General features: G+C 49.6%; 1 long non-coding RNA gene across 1 annotated transcript; it reads right to left on the bottom strand.

The window, feature by feature from the left end:
- Positions 1 to 8,748: 8,748 nt before the first annotated feature.
- LOC134470872 (uncharacterized) lies at positions 8,749 to 22,701 on the bottom strand. The gene is made up of 2 exons (XR_010040067.1): positions 22,326 to 22,701; positions 8,749 to 11,024 (listed from the first exon to the last, which is right to left on the bottom strand). It is a non-coding gene; the product is annotated as an uncharacterized LOC134470872 (long non-coding RNA).
- Between the last annotated feature and the right edge of the window lie 832 nt (positions 22,702 to 23,533).

Below are 23,533 nucleotides of genomic sequence, written 5' to 3'. Positions count from 1 at the left end.
CATGTGGAGAGGCATTTTAAAATGCAGATGCCCATGTCCTCCCCAGCACACTCTGCCTCAGAGGCCCAAGCACACCTCATTGTTTCACAGCCCTTCTCCTGTGCTGTGCTGTGACGTTGGGTACTGGGCAAGACTCACCTGCCTGACCCCTGATTCGTGGAGGCCACTTGTCCCATAGGGTACAGAGTGCTGAGCACCGCACTTGGCCTCTTCTACTGTAATAAAGATTGTTGGACTCGACCCATGCATATACCCTCCCTACAGTGACTTGGGTGTTTCCTCTTTTGAGATACTGGGGATTGAACCCACCGCTTTTGCACGCATCCCCAACCCCTTTTTTTTATGTTTCCTTTTGAGACAGGCTCTGGCTGAGTCACAGCTCACCCTGGCCACGCTTGAATTTATCTGTCATGGCCTCCAGAGTGCTGGGATTATAGGCATGCACCACCGTACCCAGCTCTATGTCCTTGTATGTTCTGCCCCTTTCCTGTGCTCCTGGATCCCTTTGTGTGTCTGGTAGTCTCTTCCTTATCTCCTCAGGGAAGGACACTCTTCCCTGTCTTAATGGTTATCCTTCCTTTATGATTATAGTCAGAACCTCAGTTTCTTAGACCCCCAGTGGCTAGTCAGATTATCGGTTGTAAAAGATCCAAACCAACTGAACCAGAAAGGAAAGTTATTGATACAAGACTGTTTTTGGGTGAAAGTTGGTGCAGAAGCTCAGTGAACACCAATCAGACCCAGAGTTTCCAGCTCACTCTCTCAGGTCTGCTCTTCTCCAAAACCTGGCTTTGCATCTTGTGTGCAGAAACACTCAAAATCCTCTCCTCTGGCTGTTTGCACCAATAGTCATGTTATCACATTAGGTACTGAATCTAAAACCAATCACTTGGATTTACTTCTCAGCTTACAAGGAACTGTGAGCAGTGTTGTGAGACATGAAGACAGATGGGGGGTCTTGGAATGAAGAATCTGGAAGGCAAGCCATGCCCCTTGCTTTGAAGAACTTAATACTGTTGGTAGGATGGATGTTGAAAAGCAAGAGGGACTGGGTGCAGTACCAGGGCAAAACAGTCTCCATTGCTAAGAACCAAAGAGAAGCCACTAGCATCCTGGGAAACCCAGTCCTAGCAAGGAGTTGGAGGCAGCTTCATACCCCCCTGTCCCTGGCCCCCAGAGTGTGACCCTGCTGACCAGGGCTACCGAGATGTTTGGGTCCTAGTTTCAACCCACAGCCATCTAGAACCCTCTGTTGGCAGAACTCAGCCTGGAGAGGTCCTGCTTCCAAGGAGCAGAAGAGGATGAGCTGCAGCTTAGTGACTCACCATGTAGCAGACATGTGCCGTGTACCACACACCCGACCTCACACCCATGCACACATATGCCATAAGCCCACATCACACACAGACCATATGCACCATGCATGTACCCCCACACACACATGTGCCACACACCACACACCCACACATGTATGTTCCACATATCCATCCCATACCACACACACCACATGCACCATACACACACATGCACACACACACAATACACACCATCATATACCCATCACACCACACAGACCCCTAACACCACACACACATTGCATGCAACATGAGCACAGCACACGCTCCATACCACATACCATACAGGAAACATGAAAGAAGAGAGGATGAGGAAAAGGAGGGAGGGAGGAAGAGAGAGGAAGAGAGTGAGAGAGAGAAAAGAAAGAAAAGTAAAAGAAGAAAGGAAGGAGGAAGAAAGGGGAGGAGACTTCTAGCTATACAGGGAAGAGAACAAGAGAAGCAGGAGAAGGCGTGGGGTGCAGTTCCGTGCCATCTGGAGGTGCAGTGGGACTTCCACAATCATCATGGCCTGAGAGCCCTAAAACAGGAGGAAAGGTGGTAGGTGTGCAACTCCCCAGGATCCCCAAGACCGTGTGGCTCTGACCCCTTGGAGCAGGAGTGCAAAAGCCCAGCAACCAGGCCCAGACTAGAATAACTCGGGCTGCAGCTGCCCCCTGGCTAGTCCCCACCCTCCTGTCCAGGGAGCCCCTCAGTGTCTATCCAGCCCTCCAGTAAGTGGGTCCGAGATGGAGTTAGAGGTGTGAGAGACTGGTTAGGGTGATCCCTGCAAAAGACACGAGTAGAAAGGCATAGAGAAGTAACCTCATTGGCAGACCTGAGGGACCAAGGAGGGTCCAAAATGGTATGTGGTAGCCATTAGAGATAAATGAGAAAGCTTCCCTTCACTGTCCGTAGCTAAATAAGGAGACTTCTGCGTGTGAATCATTCATTAGGTCTTGGCCCCAAAGCAACACCACAGAGCACAAGGACATGTTAAGGTTACACACTGTATGCAATTTTCATCATACCATACCTGGCCATCTGTCGTTTCCAAAGCAAGGCGCACAACCTTCCTTGCCACTATGGTCTGTACCCAGTGATACAGAGAGGGAAGCATTCTTTAAAGACTGCCCATTCTTTGGGCTGAGATCTGATGTAGATCAGAAGCTGTCTGTGATAAATTTCTTTCCTAGATTTCTCATGATTAAGGCCTTTGAGGAAACTTTTGGTGCTTTAAAAGAACAGGAAGATGTTTTTTGAGACATTCCAAGTAACCTCTAAGGAAAATGTCAACATGAAAAACAGGGTCATTTGCTGAAGCCTCATGTGTGTAAACACATATCCAAACTTGCACTCAGGGTGGATGTCTCTGTGACATGGTCCTCATTCTCACTTGAAGGCCTCTACTTCTCTGTATCTGATTTACAATACATTCTACCTATACTGTGTGGTCGCCTATGTGTCTTGGCCGAAATGTTTCATCAGAGCCACAAAGAACCAAGGAGTGAGGTATAGGTTCCTCATGCATCAGGCCCTGGCTTCCTGGTGACATGATGCAGGTCTGGCCCCAGGGAAAGGCCAGAGAAAAGGAGGAGAGAGCTGGAAGCTGAGCACTGGTGTGGGACAGTGCAGGGCCAGCTTCATGCCGCCCAGTGTGAGCTGCAACCCAAACCCACCCACACTGTCACAACCAGCAGCTGCCCTGGAAGAGCAGGGACTTGGCTTGAAAGCTGGGCAGAAGCAGATTCTGCAGCCTGCTGCATTCCTTCAAGCTGGTATCTGGGAGACACAGCCAAGTGGTGCCCCTGCAGGGCTGCCACAGCCACTAAGACACCAAATCTAGCACCTCCTCTCACTTCTCTGGGGCACCAAGACTGCCCCTCTGCCCTCCTTTGGAGATATCCTCTTCCTTGGCCTCTGTGTCTCTGTATTTTCCTTTGAATGTAGCTGGTTGCTGTTTCTCCAAATTCTTTGCAAGTTCGTGGCCCAAATCACCTTCGTATATTGGTCAGAGCTGTCAGAGCTGATTGGGGGAAGGTACTTTGTCAACTAAAACCCACAGGAAGGAATGTTAGTGTAATACTTGCCATGCTATTATTCCTGAAGGGTAACCCTGATTATCTCCTTTCAGACTTTACTATTTTCTAGAGAAAAAAAATCCCACTCCAAATCCCTATAGTTGCATTACAGCTCTTTGCGACATATTTTCTGCTCACTCCCATTCATTCACAAGCTGTTTGGGGTCAGTATTTCCTTGTATGTTGAAACATTAGTGCCTTGAGATACGAATACATACATGAAAGGAGTCCAGCTTAGGTAATATCCCCTCCAGGAAGGTTAAAAAAATATGGGATGTCCTAAAAAGCGTAGCCTTTTAAAACCACTTTTCCCAATTGATTTAGCTGGGATCTTTGCTGTTTTTCCCATGCCACACTATAAAACTCCTATGGTCTGTCAACTTTCCACTCAACATAGGTGGGGAACCCCACACTAGGTAGATCAAGAAAGGTTCTGTTCCATCTTAAAGAGATTATGCAAAGTTCTTGCTGCTAGGATCCCTTAAACAGGCTAGCCTTGGCTCCCATCTGCTTGAATGTCTCCCAAAGGTCCAGTGTCGAAGGCTTGGTCACCAGCCTGTGGCACTCTTGGGAGGTGGTGGAATCCTCAGAAGGCAGGGCTGAGTGGAAGGAAATGGGTCACTGGAAGCATGGGACCTTGCCTTTCTTGCTTCCCTGTCTCTGTTATGTGAACAGGACTCTTCTACTAAGCTTGTCTGCCGTGATGTACTGGGCCACGACAAACCTAAAGCAACAGGGACAAGCAGCCAAGGACTAAACCCTCTGAAACCGTGAGTCAACATCTATCTTTCTTCCTTTTAGATTGACTATCTCATGTTTCCTCAGAGTGATGGAACGCTACCATCCATGTCAAAACCTGAATTTCCACCCTTTTCTATTCAGTGAGCACCTCAGAATGACTGCAATAAATTCATCTTTCTGAATCACGGTGTACAAATGAACTCCTATTGCTTGAAACTAAAAGACCAACACAGATCAACAGGCCAAGAGCTAGGGAAATGGCTATAGTCCCAAACTGGAAATTTGCCAAATGCTCCTTAACATTTGAAAGGATGAATAAATCATGGTGTCTTCACAAGATGGAATATAGTGATGCAAAAAGAGTGAGCTATCGTCAACCATATGCAATAATTGCATGAACTTCATGTATATGATTTGAATGGAGTAAGTTAGGCACAGATTGAGATTAAAAAACCAGAAGACTGCCCTCTGCTGGTGGAAGCTAGGATGAGGGTTACTACTGGCTGTGGAGAGGACAGAAGGAGGCCCCTTCTGCTGGTAACCTTCTGTTTCCTGAGCTGACTCTGGGGCCTGGGTGTGTTCAGCAAGTATTTGTGGGCCCTCCACCCCTATGACAGAGGCATGGTTTTTTGGATTTTATTTTCATGTGTATTATGTTGCAATAAAAGCTTTGGAGGGGATTATCAGAAGGGATCCTTCCCCACTGAGGAATCCACTGGCAAAACTATCCAAAGGGAGCACATTGGTTTCAGAACCCATAAAAACAGAATGTCGCCCCAAGTTATTTTAGCTCGCTTCAGTCATGTTTGGCTCTCATGTTTGTCTAAACATCTGCACCCACAACTTCTCCGTGTCTGCACATGTCCAAGAGACATTTTGTACCAATCATGTTTTCTCTTTTCTAGATTTTATAATGCTTTGACTCAGAGGCCGTACAGACCCAGAAGGAACTGTCTCTGCCAGTGTTAAATTCTACTTTACTTAAAATTTGCCAGTGTGTAAGCCTTGCATATGCAGAGTACCCATCCAGAGCCCAAGCTCCAACTTCTCCTTCTGTCTGGCTTTTCCACATCCAGGAAGCAAAGTTCCTGTTCCCTTATCAACAGCTCCTAAACACCTGGGGGACCTGAGCCCAAAGCTCACCAAAATTATTCCAGCTGTGCAGTACTGGGCCTGCCATATGCCTTGTCTTTCCCTTCTCATGAGGCCACAATAAAGGCTCTGCTCACGCTCTTCCCTCCTGACTCGCCTAGTGCTTCCTGTGTGGTCTGTACATCTCTTCTAAGACCCGTGTCAGCTTTCCTCTTGACATCATTTCTGCGTCTGCATGTTTTACCATATCGGAGTTAAACAAATCTCCCATATGTTGCAAAGCACATTCATTCATTTCACAATTTTTAAAGCACATCCTATAATTCGGGCACAGTTTTAAATCGTAGAAGTAGAGCACTGACCATGAAACAGGGTCCCTGAGCTCGAGGAACCCACACCATAGTGGAAAAAAACATTAACAAGCCAAGAAATAAGTGTGTCCAGATACAGTTAGGTGGCTGAGGGAAAGACAGAGATCCAGATGGGTTGTTTTAGTTTGTTTTGTTGGTTTGTTTTGTGGTTGGAGAAGTTCGCTTGCGGGAGGTGACTCTCGAGCCAAAGCCTGAATTGTTCCTTGGACACCCAGGGGCACCCAGAGGTCTGCACTGGAGACCTCTGCCACAACTAGAAAGTTGTTATCCACTTGAGATGCTCAGCCACAATAAGCTCTTTTTCTCAGCATGCATGGGAGGGCTGAAATCCAGGAGAGAAAAACTTCCCAGCCCTGGCCTGCTCCAGTCAGCGGGCTTTCCAGATGCTGTAAAGCAGAAGTAGCACCCAGGCACCAGGACACAGAGGGCGCGTTGGCTGCATCCCACCTCCACGGCACAGCCAGCTGCATACCCAGTCACACCGTGTGCAGATTAAAGGGAGTGTCCTGGTCTCTGGGCTGTCTTTGTTTCTGGTCATTCCTTGGGACCTGCTGCTTAGTGCAGCTTTGCAGCAACACCAGCCTGAGCTGGGTCACTGCAGTGCCAGCCCTTGACCCGGGAGCCCTTCAGCTGGAGGATTGGGCTGCTCACCCCGAGGCCATCAGGGCTTAACTAGTCCCATCTTCATTTTTCGATCAAACTAATTTTGGACAGAGTTTAAAATAAGGGTAGAAAATTTTAAGACACACACACAGTGACATATCTTGGGTCACTAGCACTTCTTTCTGCACTGGAAAGTTTGCACTCATACTCTGAATCCCAAAACCAGCACCCACAATCTCATTTCACCAAGGAAGGACCAGCTCTAAAAGCCAGCCTCATATCTCCCGAGCACCTCCAGGAAAGGGCAAATTGATTTCCCTTGGGGCTGCTGCAGCCCAGAGCAGAACCTGCTTGAATGGAGAGGTAGACAGTTCATTCCGCTGGGACACAGCGTCCTCTTCCCACAGCTTTGTGCCAGGGACAGTTCCTCCTGAGAGCCCCTCTCCACTCTGCTGCTGCCCTGTATATTTATCTTTGCCTGACACTTGCACCCCGAATCTTCCCGGTGGACACATGTCTGGGTATTTACACAAACATAGGGGGACACTTATTGTCTGACACTGGTGTCCTGCTCCAGGGCTAGGAAAACTCAGAAGTCCCCCTCATACCTTGTAGCTGTTTAAACCCAGCAGACATCTATCTTCCCAAGAGCCCAGGGCTGGCAGAGCCAGAGCATGCCTGTGTGGCCAGAACACAGTGCTGGCTATCTCCAAAATGCCATTGTCCTCCCAAACTCCAGCTCTGTCCAACTCTGCCGGGCATTTAACAGCTTATGAATGGTCCTTTCCCTTGTATGTAGGTCAAATCTCAAATTCTCAAGGTTCCTAGCTGTCTTGAAAATGTCAACAATGAACCTCTCTACTTATCAAGCAATTTTATTTCCCCATCTAAGCAGGAAGACTGCAAAGGCAGGACCCCCCTCCTGTTTAATCTCTAATCCAGACCTCGAGGGTCCTGGGAGGGCAGTTGAGCTGCCCTATGTATAGGCACCTCTGGATCAATCAAAGCTTTTGTGGTCAGGGCTTAAACCTAATTTATTTGTTTATCCACCGAATTACTGTATAATATTTATCTGTGTAAACCTCCAACTTGCCAGTCATTAATATGAACCACAATAAACTCTTTCAAGTAGGATTTATATCTAGGAATAGTTTCCAGGAATAATCTGCATCTGACATATCATACCTCAAAGTATTAAGGGAAAACTATAAATAATGCTTAATTCCTACACTGGGTCTCTGTCTGATAAAGATGGTCTTGCTGTTCACAAAACAGAAACTAAAACAAACTAACAAAAACCACCAGGAGGCTGAGAAGTTCATATCCAGGCAGGAAGAGCTGAGCCTCAGAGCTTGCTACATCTTTGTGTATCCACACTAAGACTCCAAGTGTCACTTGGCAGATTTTAAAAGACGGAATTCATTTGGGGGTTTAGCACACCGACTGAATCCAGATGCTTGGGGCAGGACCTGGGTCAGGTAGCTATGGGGCAGTTGTACCTGCAGGATGGAGAGAAAGCAACCAGGGCATCGGGCCATGGGGCCAGGGTCTGCCCAGAGCCCAGACAGCATCGCAGAGGAAGGATTATTGTGTTCCATGCATGCGGCCACGCTGCTCAGTGTGGTGGCTGCCAGCTCCCAAGGCTACTGGGGAGACCCTTAGGAATCTGGCCCAGAATCCTTTGGTCTCCATCAGCCTGCTCAGGCATGAAGGCACAGACATCGCTGCCACCTTCATCCTGTATTCCCAGCAGGACAGACGTTGACAGTTGACTACTGGTCCCAGAGGACTCACACTCGTCCTTGTCTGATGACCTCAACTGCTTTGTGCTGGCTTCAAAGACACCCCAATGTTTCTGGTTTGCATATGTGGCTAAAGGGGGAAGCAGCAAATAACGTGGGAGACACAACACAGCACAAATGGCCAGGGGACCATCTGGGCGTCATTTGAGAAGTGCTAAGACTCCTGTGTACCTGAAGCTTCTCTCAGTGGCCAGGTGAAATCTCACCTGGGGATTGGACCCGGGCCCTTTACACTAAGCTACATCTGAACCATTTTTGCTGTATTGTTGAGACAGATCTCACTGAGTCCCTAAATTGCCCGGGCTGCCTCCAACTTTCAGCCTTCCTGCCTCAGCCTCTTTGAGTGCTGGATTATAGGTGAGCCATTCCACTCCTTGTTACTGAACTCTCGCTTTTCTAGCTTTTTCTGTCTAGCCTAATGCATAGAGGGGCTGCAGAGCTGAGGTCCTGGGGGTGGCAGGTAACACCATGATGTGAAGGCCCAAGGCTGGAAAGGCAGGCCTGGAGCCCAGCACCTTCTAGAACTGGCTGAGCTGGAGGCTTCTGTCTTAGACAGAAAAGGACTGGAGGGAGGCAGAGTGAGGAACTGGGGGAGCCCAGCACTGTGCTTCTGGAATCATCCATGTTGTGCAGTGGAGGAATCATCTTGTTTCCAGTTCTCTTGGGCCAATAACTTTCATCAAATGAATTACCAGGAAAATAAAATTTAAAAAGACACACAAGATACATGTCAAAAACATTATTTTAATTGGGTAAAAGAATATAAAATTTTCCATTCTCACCATTTTTGAGTGTACATTCCACTTCTAAGATGGTGGAACCAATCCTCAGAACATTTTTATTTGACAAAACCGAAGCTGCCCACTAGAACAGCCCGGCAACCACCATTCTGCTTTCTGTCTCTATGAATTTGGTCATTTAGAGTAGCTCCGACACTGGGATTACACAGTATTTGTCCCTTTATGTTGGGCCTGTTTCACCCGGCATAAGGTCCCCATCACTTGACCATCCTACTGTAGCTTGTGTTGGAAACCCCTTCCTTTTGTTAAGCTGAAGAATAGTCTGCATTTTATTTGTCCATCTATCTGCTCTACCTCTTGAGTACTGGGGAAAGTGCTTCTGAGAATACAGGCGTCTATATCTCCTCTTCAAGTTTCTGCTTTCCATTCTTTTGGACGCATACACACAGAAGTGGACTCACTCGGTCATCTGGCAGCTCCACTTTAATAATCTGAGGAGCCATTGTCCCATTGCCACCGTGGCTGCACAGTTTCATCTGTCTGCCCACAGTGCACAGCAGCTCCACATCCTCACCAAAGTAATTATTCCAGATATTTTTAGAATAGCCATCCTAATAAGCATGAGGTGCAAAGCTCCAGTTGTTCTGTTCAGATGGGTGAAAAATGTGACACGACCCTGCCTCTTCGCTACAGCGCTCGCCTCCTGCTCTTATCTCACTGCACACCAGGGCATCTGTCTCCCACCCTGGGTCCTGCAGGTGGACTGGAGGTGAAGTAGCAGTGAGTCCTGGGCAGTGCCGTCCCTAGGGGAGAGGAGCAGGGCGGGGAGAGGCAGCATCACTGAGCCCTGGCTCTCTGCAGTCTGCACGTGTTCACATACAATCAACCCAGCATCCTATGAAGTAGATGCCACCACTGTCTCCAGATCGTGGATGGGAAACAGAGGCATGGGGAAGACAGGGATCCTGGCAGCATAGCAGGGAAGGATGAAAAGGGGGCTCATGGAGACAGGATCCCCAGGGAGGAATCCAGGGGTGCCCATCCCAGCACAGCAGCTTGTGTGATGCCAGAATCAATCTTTCACATCCCTCCCCCGCCCTTTCTTGTTGTTGTTGTTTTGTTTTCCAAGATTAATTAATAGATCAGCTACAACTGAGGGAAAGAAGGAAGGCCTTCCCCTCCTCAGGGACCACCCAGCCAGTGACTGAGGCCAGAAGTACAGCCAGGAGAGCACATTTGGAAGGAGGTGTGGTCACCTGGTTATTGGGGGAGTCCCACTAAGGTCCCCATAACTTCCAGGTCAGAGCGGAGGCTATGGCAGACAGGGCTTGAGTTCTCAGGTCCTGAACAGGGTTGGGGCTGGAATGAGGAGATGAGGATGAGGAAGAAGCATGAGATCAGGGAGACTTAGAAAAGTCTAGAAAAAAGCAGAGAGGCCAGAGGGGAGAGAGGAACCAAAGAAGATTGGGAAGAGAGAGGGCAGAGAATATATCAGTAGTGTGACTGGGTCTCCACAGAGGCCACAGCTTAGAGCCTTGGATTCGGCCCTGTGGAGGTCCCTGATGGCCTTCCCAAAGGCTGAGTGGACAACATCGTGGAGGCCCTGAAGGCAGAGGCATCATCCAAGAAGACTGCAAGGGTGCAGACCAGTCTCTCTAGGAGCTCAGCGATGGGGCAGAGGAGACAGAGGACTGTCCTGGAGGGCCACAGCAGGTGCCGTGTGGGAGAGGTCTATTGAGTTGCACCTGGATTATGTTTGGCTCTTGTATTTTTAAAAAGCTGTATCAAATGCTCGAGTTGCTTGGTAGTTGGGGAGGGATGAAGGTCAGAGCCCATGGAAAGATAAAAGACTGGAGGGATCTTCAGGGATAGAAGTGGAGCCCCCTGGCCCTGAGCTGGGAGAGGAGATAGTGCCTGTTGCAGGTTCCTCTGTGGGAGGAGGGAAGGGAGCAGATAGCATCTGTGGAGTCAGCGGCAAACCACCCACGGAGGAGGGTGGGAGGGCGTGTACAGGGCCAGGGAGAGGGTGAACATCAGAGGAGCCGTGGGGAAGCAGCCCTAAGAGCCACCTAGGTTCCGAAGTTGTCCAGGGCCGTGGGCTGGCCAGCTGGAGAGACAGCGTCAGCATGGCCAGCGGTGGGATTTTCCTCTGCCATCTCGGGCTCTGTGGCTCAAGAGCATGCGCAGCGATGGGCCCAAAGTCAAGGTCTCCCAAGTTGCCTCTGCTTAGCATCAAGGAGGTAGGAATGCAGAGACACTGCTGTGGAGAGAGGAAAAGCATCATGTTGGCTTTAAAATGTGTCCACAGATCCTTTGGTACTCCTCCCTCCTCTCAAAAGGTGGAGTTTAATCCCCTGGCTCTGAATGCAGGTTGGTCCCAAGACAGGCAGCTGGGGAACAGAATGGAGGCCTCCCAGTGTGTGCCTTTTAACCCCAGGTCACAGGGACTCTGCAAAGTGAGAGGTGAGGGCTTGAAGCAGCCACCATGCTAGATGGTCCCTGAGGTACCAGAAGGCAGCCTGTGGGAGGGAGTGGCGTGACTGAGTGTAATGACACAGAAGCTTCTTTACGGCAAGTTTCTGGGCAGACTCAGCTCAGGCAAGGCCAAGGCTCAGGGAGGTGAGCCAGTGGTGTCACGGCTCCTGGACAGTGATGCCACCCAGGCAGAGGGGGGCTCAGGCTGGGAGAAAAATCTACTTGTGGTGCAAAAGCCTCAGCATGCAGTGGGGCATGGTTCATGCCAAGAGATGGAAGAGCGGAGGTGGCCTCTTTGGTGGCTCGAGCCTGCAGGGAGGTTGTCACACAAAGCCAAGGTCTCACAGCCCTTAGCCAGTCAAGGAGACTCAGAACAGGTGCGGGAGGTATGGCTGAGGGAACAGGCTACAGGCCACTGAGCAACGCCAGATCTACTAGGCGCTGGGCACTGGGGACACAAAGGCCTGGCCCTAGTCTAGGGGAGAAGCAATCAGCAAACAGTCCTCAAAGGACACAGTTTCCCTGCCTCCCCCCATCGTGCCATGCTGCACCAGAGTGGGGATGCACTGCAGTGGTATTGGCTCCCTCTGCTGAGGCAGGGTCCTGTTGGCCACACCTGTCCTCTGTCAACCCCCAGGTCACACGCACACACACGGTAGCTCATGGTTCTCAGCACCTCTGGACTCCAACCGCGCCAGGCCATGCTGCTGTCCTTGTCTTATCATGGCCTCTTTTCCAGGTGTCTCCGTCGTCTCCAAACCTGACCTTCCTGTGAGGTCACCTGAAACCACTGCCCTCACATCTGGCCTGCCTGCTAGACTCAAGCCCTGCCCAGGAGCTCCGCAGTTCTGCTTCCTCTAGGGCAGCAGTGCCACACCGCACCAAAGCTCCAAAGGATTCTCCATGGCAGCTCTGGGGAACCAACCCCCCAATGCAGGCCGGGGCGGGGGTGGGCAGCAGGGCTCAGGCAGCATCACCGATGAGCTTGGCAGCTGTCAGAGCTCGGCACATTCACCCTGAAATCCCGGTATATGCTTCTGTGTCAGGGTTTACACACCAGGGTCACGTGATTTGGAAAGGACAGTGGTGACTCCAGGGTGGTCCCTGGCCTCTTCTGGCATCTCGTCTACCTGCAGGGCCCACAATCACACTAGTGAGGAAGTGAGATGAGCAACAACATCTGCAGAGACACAGACAGGAGGCCAGGACAAGGGCGGAGAGAGGCACCTTGTGCAAAAGGACTGGGCACACCAAGCCCTCGGACCTCAGCTTGATTCCTGTGCATTCGCAGTTGTTTAATGTCCAGACTAGTCAGCTCGAAGCCGTGTAATAAATGAATTGCAGCTTGAGTCTTGGCAGGATTTGTTTTGCTTGAGGGAAATTGTTTATGCTAACGGATCCCCCTCTGCAGAGCTTGATTTATATTAAACAGAGTCTTGTCCATCATCTGGATGCTGCTGTAAACAAGATAATCTTTGTCTACCAGGGAGTGAGGTGGATGCCAACGACTTTAAATAAACACCAGCACCAGTTTTGTATTTACATTGTCTGAGGTAAGCTCGGGCTAGGGTTGTTAACCGGCGCCATCCGCCCCTCCCTAGCTAAGGTACTGCTGGCTTTCAGACAGACCTGCCCGCTCTGGAGAGCACTCTGGACAGGGATTCCATACTTAGCCTATGAGTGAGACCAAATTCTACCTAGATAGCATGACTTCTTTTTGCACCGGAAAGAGTAGGGCATGGCTGAGGAGAAGACCTTAGCCATACAGAGTGAAATCGTGAACTTGAGTTATGGATTCCTCCCTCTGAGGGCGAAGTTTTAGGTGTGAGTGGGCTGCAAGGATTGTATCATTCACAGGGCCATGATTCAGCTCTGAGGCAGGCATCCACGCATTGAGCTGCATTCCAGGTGGGAAATAAGTGGAATTTTGCAGAAGTCTGGGTGTCTGTTGCAGTGCCAAAGCAAGTAACCGCAGAAGCCTGCCACTCTTCAGATGGTGATAAATGATCTCGTTGGAGAAGGAGGGTGAGAAGTCATTTTTTCCTGGCTAATCTCCCCTGGAAAGAAAGCAAGAACTAGGCAAAGTGTCAGATTCACATTCCCACCTGTATTCAGGGACACATTGACAAGGTCTTTAGTAGTAGCAACTGTTGGGTAAGTATTCCAGGCCATGGATGCAGGACGTAAGAGCTGAACGGGCTGCTTGTTGAATCTTTCTCACCATGATATGTGACCAGGGATGGGGATGCTAGAATGAGTCTGAATACTCCATGAGGAGAACCACGGGAGCTGTGAAATCTTTGTGACCTCTTGTTTGAGACTTAGAGGTTTGAAAATTTCTCTGGTCTGATTTATATAAATCTTCAACTTCAGAGGAGCAAAATATTTTCACAATCACAGAGGCCTCCTCTTTAACCACTTTAAAAGTGCATACTTGGTAGTGTTGTCGGTTAATTTCATGGGAAAGAAATGGATCATTCGGTGACTGTCACACTTGGCTTGGACAACAGGTGGATTCATAGGGCAGAAGAAGGTGGCAGGTGAAGGCTGCCAGTTCTGGAACCAGATTGTTTGTGCACTCTTGTGGCTTTGCCTCTGGGTCACCGCATACAAGGTATTTGATCCATTTGTCATTTAATTTTCTGATGGGAGTAATGATGGTACAGCTATGCATCCATTAAGGATGGGGGTACACTGCATTCTGAGGGGCACAGAATTAAGCGATGCTCCTATGTAAACATCATAGAACGTTCTTACACAAGGTCAGACACTTGAGGTACTTCCTTCTTGATGCATCAAGAGGCATAGGAAATAGACTGTGTGAGACTTGGGCTGGTAGAACACAGCCTACTGGTGGTGATCATCAATCTTAATTGACAATTTATACACATTTCTGGGTATGTCAGAGTGGGCCATGGATGTGACCTTGGGGACTAGATTCTTGTCCCTGGCCTCTTGCTCTCTGGCAATTTTCACTACTTTCTGTTTCTGGTCACCATGACCAACTCCCTGCACCTCTCCCTGCAACTCTCCTGCACCATGCCTTTTCTGCTATGATGTTTCTGCCTTGGAGCCTTCAATCATGGACTGAAACCTCTGAAACCATGAGCCAAAATAAACCTCTCTTCCTTTGAGTTATGCATGTCAAGTAGTTTATTCCATCAATGAAAAGGTGGCTAACACACTATTTTATGGTAACTGCTTCACGTAAGTAGAAGGAATAAAGTCTAAAATAATGATAAGAAGTTGATTTAGTTACTTTTCTCATTGCTGAGACAAAAATACTAGACACCTAAAGATAAAGGAGGAGAGTTTATTTAGTTCACAGTTTGTAGAGGTTTCAGTCCATAATCAGCTGGCTCCAAGGCAGGGTGATGCATGGCAGAGGGGCAACAGTTCATGGCAACAAAAGACAGCAAAAGCAGTGACAGAGAGAGAAACAGAGAGAGAGACAGACAGAGAGAGAGAGAGAGAGAGACAGAGACAGAGACAGAAAGACCAAGAGACAGAGAGAGAAAAAGACACACACACACAAACCTCTTCCTGTTCCTTATATTGTATGCAGGCTACCCACCCTAGGGTGGATGTAGTTCTTACACTCTCAATCCCAGCACTGGACCATGAATCAATCACAAACTCTAGATTCAACCATCTCTGAAAAGCTTGCCCTCTGTGACTGCATGAGGCTTTGGGGGACCTCCACACACAAACTGTAGCAGAAGCATAGTATAATAAATACCTGGTTATTTTCCATCATCATCCAACACAGCGATGCCTTAGCTCCACAAACTCCATTTGTTCTACAATTTTAGAAAAGGTGACCCCACCTGTGTGTACAGGAGAAAGGTGGCCATACCATGTTTTTGTCTCCTGATGCAGAGTTTGCCAACAAAACCAAAATTTGGCCAGACACATCTTTTTGTGAACCAAACTGTTAGCAAACAAAAGCATTTGTGAACTGAGGTGCCACTGTATTGTGTACTGTGTGTAACTGTTCACACTGTACTATGTGAATGGCAGCAGGAGACGTGTGTTGACAGCAGTATCACCACAAACATGTGAGAAATGCCTTGCTTCATGACCTGAGGATGGCTTAGATGTCCCTGCACAACGGGAGTTGGTTGCTCTGGGACAACTGCTGTCTATGCGATCTGCTGTGGGTGGAAATGTCACTGTGGTACTTGGCTGCACTTAGCTCCTAGGGGTATGGGAAGCTTGGATTGACATTAAGTGTAGCATAGTGCAAGCCATTCACGTACTTTTTAATGGGCCTTTTCTGCCTAGTCAGTGCGTGTGGACTCACAGGAAGACGCTCCAAACACATGGATCTGACAGAGCTACAAGTAAGCGTGCGGGCCAGTTACACAGAACTGAATCTACTCCAGCAATTTTAGCAAAAATTATAAAGAACTCGTAAGAGGGCTGAGAAAACCAATTCAAGGGTGGGCTTTTGTGGACGATTCCCAAACCCACCATGCCAGCGGAGGCACCAAAGGGGCTGCTGTCTCTTCTGTGCCAAGAAATAACCACCACTGCTGCAGGCTCCAGAAATCACACATGCTCAGTACTCCCCCCCCCAACCCCTGCAGCTGAATGAAGGGCTCCTGATGTCCACAGACGTCACACCTAGGTACTGACTCAAACTCACACGCTACAGAGAATAAGACAGCGTGGCAGTGTAGTGTTCACACCTCTGTGGATCAGAGAGGTCAGAGGAGGACCAAGCCCCAGGCAGCATGTGCCACCGTGTATGTGAAGTAAACGCCCAAGGACAGGGAGGAAGAAACAGGCCTTGAATGTCTCCTTCTTCCCCTACCCTCAGTGGCCTTGGATTCCTTGGACATCAATGGCCATAGGCATTTTACACTAATGCTGTACTGAATACTAAAAGGTTCCAGAAATTTCTAGAAACAGGAAAAATGGAAACTACAATCAGGGACACAGCAGATATTGCTAGGCATTTGGATATATTGAAGAATAAATATGTAGGGTGTGTGTGTGTGTGTGTGTGTGTGTGTGTGTGTGATTAAAAATCTTAAAAGGTCTTCTATTGATCAAGTAGGCTGAGGTGTGTGTTTGTAGGATTCTTCCAGACATCGTTGTGGTGTGAAAAATACATTATTTTTACCAATTAAAAATGGAACCAAAGAGAATGTAGCAAAATATTACTGGGATTTATTTCTGGGTAGTGAGGATACAGTTATGATGTGTCTACTTTCTATGCCTCTTTATAGATCAAGCACCATCTATGTATTCATTTTATGTATAAAAATATTGAGTTGATTTTAAAAACTAGCCAATCAAAATGTACTTTCTCATCTGTCCTTTGTCAACCATTTACTGTCTTGAAAGACCTCTCAACCATGGAACTAATAAATCACTAGGTATTTTTAAAGCATAACAACTATACAACTTATAAAACAAATTTATCTGCTTGTCAATAGCTGGATTTTACCCTATCTTTTGAGTAAATTTTCCTGTTGCCAGCTTGAAATTAAGTATGGACTTTGAACCGTGTCAAAGTCATGAAGCTAAGCTAAAGTGGCTCCTGTTTTAACTTGTTCCTCTAGAAGCAGTGGTCGCAGCCCTACGATTCCATCCCTCTGCCAAGAAGACTGATTCTTGAGTTCTCTTGGTACACATAGGAGAAAGAGGAAACAGATCCTGGCCTACACTGAGTCTTAGCCCTACCACTTATTTACAATTTCTAAGAAAGTGACTTTCTTTTCAGTTAATGTCTTCCAGAATATTTATCAAGTACCTGGGATTGGGCCACGTTCTGGACTTGACATATAAATATTTACTGGCTTTTTCCAAAGGGGAACTTTCATATTATGCTTTGCAGCATCTAAAGAGGCCCTGAGGGTCGTAGGAGCTGGGGCTAGGCTCCACGTCACTCTGCCCAGCGCCTGCCACACATCGATCTCCCCCTCTTCATTGTATCTCGGAGGCGCCGTAAATATTTCTTGCATTTAACTGCCACATTCTCCGTGCATAGATTGGAGCTTAGATTGAAATAAAAGTTCAAAGAAAAATAAAAAAGGCAAGGCTGAGCTCTTCCCAGCTTCCACCCGGCCCCTTCAGATGCTGTTTGAAGTCTGAAGGCAAGGACGGAAACCGCGGGAGTAAATAATTCTGCCCTGGTGTCTCCTAAAAGCAGGGTGCTCCTGATGGCCTGATTTTTGTAGCCTCATAATTTCCCCTGCGCCCAGCCATGACTGGTTGCATCTAAGCAACCGCCATATTCAGGCGGCCTGGAGGGCTCTGGTGACAGTGCTCTGGTGCTCTGGTGACAACATGGTGGGGGTCACTGGCGAACAGGCAGGGAACCCAGGTTTCCTCTTCTGATTGCTTCACATGCAGCTGATTTCAACAATTCCGTTTGGCTCCCGCTGCTTCTCTCTAAGCTGTTGGGAGGTCGTCCTAGCTTTTTTGGTAAACCCTGTTTAGCATGGGGTAGGGGCACGCACTGGGGTCACCCATTTTTCCATCAGCTCCTGGCTGGTAGAGCCTCCCCGTAACCCCAGCCCTGGAAGCTCCTCTCTGACAGTTTCCTGGTGTCTGCCACTACCGGTTTGTTGGAAGGGAGCGGGGTAAGGATGGGAAGGAAGGAGGGAGCCAGGGAGAGAGGGAGGGGTGAGGGGAAGGAGGAAGGGAGGGGAGGCGCCCCGTTCAGACAGGCTCTGTGTGTGGTCCCAGGCTTGTCCTGCTGCATGAAACCCATGCTTCATTCCTGGCTCGGGTTAGACTTACACGTCACTGAATGGGCCCCTTATCCACTTTCCAAAACACTGAGGAGGTTTGAAAGGGCCCTGTGGGCAGACGGTTACTATCAGCAAAAGCAAACAACTGGCATATTTAGCTAAGCAGTTTTGAATATTTAAACACCATCACCTTCAGCTCTTCACAAGCATCGTGGCAGAGAAGGCAGGCAGGCAGGAGGGACGGAGTGCAGCGAGGGTTTCCCCAGCTGGGTCGCCCTCCTTTTAGAGGGAAGCACCCCCAGCTCCCAGGTTCATTGCCAGCTCCAAAGCCAGGATCCAGGACTGGTGTGGCTTCCAAGCCTGGGGCCCAGGGCAGGCTGGGGGGCAGCTCAGTGTGGGAGTCCCTAACACCCCTGTTGCAATCACTTATGGTCTAAGGGTCTAAGTTGGACCTAGGGTCCCCCTCTTCAAAATATAAAAGTCCAGGCAGCCCCATCCTGCAGAAAAGAGGCTCCCCAGTGGCAGCATAATTACCACACTAAGCCGGGAAGCTGAGGGCATCCCAAGCCAGGAGCAGGTACAGCAAATATTATCCCTGTGGGCCCAGGCTGGGTTTCTTGCCCTAGGGATCGGGGCCTGTAAAAACAGCCCAGCCCAAGGCTGTGACAGACTACAGTGCCTCCACAGCAGGGATCCCTCCCTGCCTGGACAGGATGGCACCAGACACCAGCCCACCAGACCTTGTCCCAACAGCTGAAAGTGGCTTTCTGGTTTATGGAGCAAGACCTGTAAAGTCAGGAATTTTCCTTGGCCAAAGCAAAGCCTGCGGCCCCGCCCGCATCTCAGCTCAGGGAGCCCAGCCAGGCCTCCGGCCAGGCTCCCCCAGTGCCACCCGAAGGACTCAATGGGCTCCCTGTCTGCCAGAGCTAACCAGACTCCTGGCGGGGAGCAGAGCAAGCCGGAGGTGACAAGGGACGTAGGGGAGGACAGGGGACTTTTTCTCTCTGGAGGCTCTACCAGGGAAAGCCTGCCAAAGGGTTTGCCAAGGAGTTCAGTCTGCTCCAGGACTACGAAGGCACTGATAAATGGCCCCATTCAAAGAAGACAAGGCCCAAAGGGCTTGTACAAAGCAACCACCTCCCTGTGTCCCAGCCAGAACTTCTGCCTCCTGCCGCCCCAGGCTGCCACCAAGGTCCCTTCCTCCAGGACAGCCTCTGTGCTGCCGAGGTTCTAAGTGCTCTGTGTCCTGTGATAGGGTTTCCTAGCAGGGAGCTTCTGGCCTCCTACCTGTCTACAGTGTGTGCCGTGGATTCTGCCATTTAGGACGCAGTAGGGCTGGAGAAGGGCTGGCTTAGAAGGGCACAGAACACGGCTGGCACTGGTATGAATCACACTGTGGAGCAGTGTGGAGAGGTCCCGGAGGCTCCGCTGGCAGCCCTAGGGCTGGATGGCAGCAGAGGCCTGGGGGCGCCCCTATCCCACCAGGATGGTAGGGTTGGAGTAGAGGTGAGGGGAAGGAGTCTGCCTGCTTCCATCTGCATCCTCTCCTCTTTCAGCTCCCAGCCAGCCCTGCAGATAGTTGAGGACAGGGATCGGTGCTGTGCCCCTTGCCCCTGCAGAGAAGAGAGCTTTGCACAAATGTTTGTGTATAACCTACCTCATCCTCTATGCATCTTAGATGGCTTATTACGGTGTCAGTGATATGGAAAAAGCTAGCATGCTGTATTGTTTAGGGACTAAAGACAAGAAAAATAAATTTGTACATATTCAGCACAGATGCAACTTTTTCCCAGTATTTTCCATCCAAATACACATATGTTGAACTGCAGGTGTGCGGAATAAACTGTCCTGGACCACCGTCTCCTTATCCCCAGGGGTCTCAAAGCTTCTCCTCTCTATGCCCCTGCGACACTGAGCTTCAACCTTCAATACTCCTTGGGGGCACCTCAGAGCTGCAGCCCAAGGGGCCCAGGCTCATTGTGGTGCTGGGGGCGCCAGCAGCGGGAGCAGATGGAGCAGGGAGGACCTGCTTCACCACCCGCCTTTCCCTCAAACCAACCGTAGGATGAGAACACGATGTTTTCTGCACAGAGTAGGTGCCCAGTGAAGAACCTGGCAGCCTCCGTTTTTTCTGAAGAACAGAAAAGCCACAAAAGTCTGGCTGGAAAGAGGACAAAAGGGAGTGGGAGGGAAAGACTTTCACACTAGGAAAGAATTTCAAACTGAGATTTTATCAGAGAAAAAGTCCCATTGTGGGCCACCAGGGCCAGATGGTGCCGGCCTGGGATCTGAGGCGGCCAGCTCAGCTGTCCTCCAGCCGCCCGAGATGATGACTTGCCGTGGGACGAGGAGGAAAGGCAAGGGTCAGTTGTGGTTTAGACCCAGAGTGTCCCCCAAAAGACTCTTGGGTTTAGAGATGGGGCTTTGGGAAGTAATTAGGCCATGAGTACCAATCTTATCAATTGATTAATCCAGGCAAGGCATGGTGGCACAAGCCTGTAATTCCAGGACTCTGGGATCCTGAGACGGGACTGCAAATTCCAGAAACTCATCAACTCAGCAAGACTCTGTCTTGAAGTAAAAAATAAAAAAGTAGGACATAGCTCAATGCACGGGTACAATCAATATATAGATGATAGATAGATAGACAGATAGACAGATAGAAGCAATCCACTGATGAGTTCACAGTGAATACACTGGGCCTGGCTGGACAGAGTGGTTCATTGGCGCACAGCCTGGGAAGACATGTCCTTGTCCCCAGGCACTTCCTCCCTCTGCTTCCTGGTGGCCATGCGGTGAGCAGCTGTCCTCCACCAGGCCCTGGGCCATGACATTTCTACCTCGCAGTGTGACCATGGCCGCAGCCTCAGAAACCACAAACGAACTACACTTTTCCTCCTTTACATTGTGGGAATCAGGTTATTTTGTCTCAGAAACAGAAAGGTGATAAATACAGGTGCTGGGAAGGCTTGGCACAGAGCTGGAGCTGTGAGCCCTGTACCCCAGGCCCTTACCTTTCCTGCACTTCTGCAGAACCATAGGTGGAGGACACGTATCCACCAGGGTGTCCTTCTTACACTCTGAAGGATCCTGGCTGGTGTCATCCCCCCCGGAACCAAGCATCTTTTTCCTTGTGCCCTTTTAGCCTTCAGTCTTTGGGCCCTGTGGCCTCATGGACTTGTTCTGGCAAGGACCTTGCCCACAGTTCACGGGCTCAGCCTTTGTCCAGCATCCTGCTTATGTATAAGGGATGCATCATGCTGACTTCTCCTGCCAGTGACTTCCAGGCCTCAAATTCCAGCAAGGAGACTCTTCTGCCTCTGAAGCTGCAACACAAGTCAGCCTCAGTGAAAAGCTGCAAGCCTTGGAAACAACCATGGTGGGATTGACTGTGTGTGTCATATGACAAAGCCCTGATCGCCACTGTGATGGTATTTGGGGGTATAGTCTTGAAATGTAATTAGATCATGAGGGTAAAGTCCTCAAGATGGGATTACTGCCCCAATAAGAAGAGGTATAGTAGCTCTCTCTCCACCATGAGAAACAGTAAAAAGGCGTTCTCTGAGCCAGCAAATGGGCCTTCACCAGACACCTACTCTGCCAGCACTGTGGTCTCAGGCTTCTCAGTCTTCAGAATTATGAAAAACAAACTTCCGTTCTGAAAACTGCCCAGTCTGTGGTATTGGTGATAACAGCCTGAACTGACTAAGACAGACTGACTATCAGTAGGAAACTGGTTGAATAAATAATATAACTACACAATGGAATGTGACATGGCCATTTTAAAGAGTGAATTAGAATTGGTCACATGCCCACTGGAAATTATCTCTACTATGTAGTAGGTAAAACCAGTAAGACCAGAATTGGAGGTATAGAAAAACTCTTTTTATGTAAATAGAAAGTACATAATCTTTGCTGGTTTAAAGTGAACTCCTACGAGTGTACATCCACTGAAGTCTCCTTTGAGGAGGGGCACTTGGCTTGTCTTTGTTCAGTTCCTCACACTGTTATTTTAAAACTCTATGTATGTGGTCATTTTAGCTTAAAGAAGAAGGCCTGCATGTAGGGAAAGGACATTGGGAGAGGGTGTCCTGTGAAATGAAGGAGTTGACCAGTGAGGAGGAGACCGAAGCCCCCACCAGAGCTCAGCAGGCTGTGACACCGCAGGCATCTCAGCAGCAGCTGTTTCCGATTAATATCACAGCCCTCCCGATGGGTGGAATGTAAACCACATACCAATTATGAGAATCCCAAGAAGGAAACTCCCTCTTCCGTCGGTCTATCCAACCCCGTCTGCCCACCCACCCACGCTGGGCTGCAGTGTCTCCCAAGGGCCGGGAGGAGGAGAGGGAGGGGAAGGGAAGAGGAGAGAGGGCTCGCACCTGTAGATGATGCTGCTTCTCTCCTCAGCACAGGGAGAATAAGAAGCAGGCAGCGAAGTCTCTCACCCACACCTTCAGAGCTGCGGCTGGCAGAGGAGAGGATCCCCACCCCTGGCACCGGACACACCGGGAGCCATCGGCCCCCTGCAGAGTGCTCGGGAGCAGAGCAGCCAAGGCAACCAACCCTGCCGGAAAGGCTGCTCCAGGATTTTTCCAAGCTACCTCCTACCTCTTCCAGCCTCCTGCCTCGACTTGGAAAGAAACAGTCAATCCGATTCCATCCCTATTTCCGGAACACCTCCTGTGTCCTAGGAGAGTCAAGAATGTGAATGAGAGGTTGCCCCATCCCCTGAGGCTTCCAACTCCCTGGGGTTCACCCTGGTGGCCATTGGAAAAGGAGCCCCCTTTCTGGCATCGCTGTCTGGGTCCCAGCCAATAAGCCAGATCTGTTGTCCAGGGCTGTCTAGCGTGAGTCAGGAAACCAGGGTTTTATTCCTGGAGTTAGCACTAGCTGGAGGCTGATTTAGGATACCTTAGTTTTTCTCCTTCGGTCTGTTTCTTCAGCTACAAATCGTTCTTGAGGACAGTATAAAGGACACACTGCTCCTCGGCACCTGTGTAGGGAACGCGAGCCTGTGTTTCCTGGGGGGACTGGCCTTTGGGGCAGTGAGAAAAGCCAAGTCCCCCAGATCAAGGCAGGTGGGAACAGGAGGTAAAATACAAGGAGAGCCCAGGGGCCTCACTGGGCAAGAAGGAGAGCATGGTAAGTACTGGGAGAAGGAAGGAAGGGGTTCAGTGCAGGGATAGAAAGGAAGGCTGTCCAGGCCTTGCTGGACTCTGGAGGAAGGCGGGTCTGGGGGTTGGTGTTTATGTGGGAGAAGGGGTGGCTGATGGAGACTGACTGGAAAGTGTTTTGGAATCTGAAGTTGATGGGACCCTAGTGAAAGAGAAGGGCAGGAGATGTGAGCAGAGCAGTGAATGACAACAAACAGACGGCCGTGCTCTGAAATCTGCAGAGCTGGAAATTGGTTCTCTCCAGCCACCAGTGCCTCTGTTCTCTGATGCTCTGGCAGCCCCTGCAGGGACACTGTGCAGTAAAAAACAACCACAGGGCCACCCAGAATGTGCCCTGCTCCTGGGGTCCCCACAGGACAGCCAAGCTAAATTCCAGCTGACTTTCTGAGAAGACCAGTGAGAAGAGCCCATAG

This window comes from Cavia porcellus, unplaced genomic scaffold (assembly GCF_034190915.1).
Source record: "Cavia porcellus strain 051 isolate PalLab524CR breed Dunkin Hartley unplaced genomic scaffold, mCavPor4.1 scaffold_17, whole genome shotgun sequence".
Lineage (NCBI taxonomy): Eukaryota > Metazoa > Chordata > Mammalia > Rodentia > Caviidae > Cavia > Cavia porcellus.
Note: the sequence above shows the minus strand (reverse complement) of the source record. Positions and strands in the feature narration are given on the sequence as shown.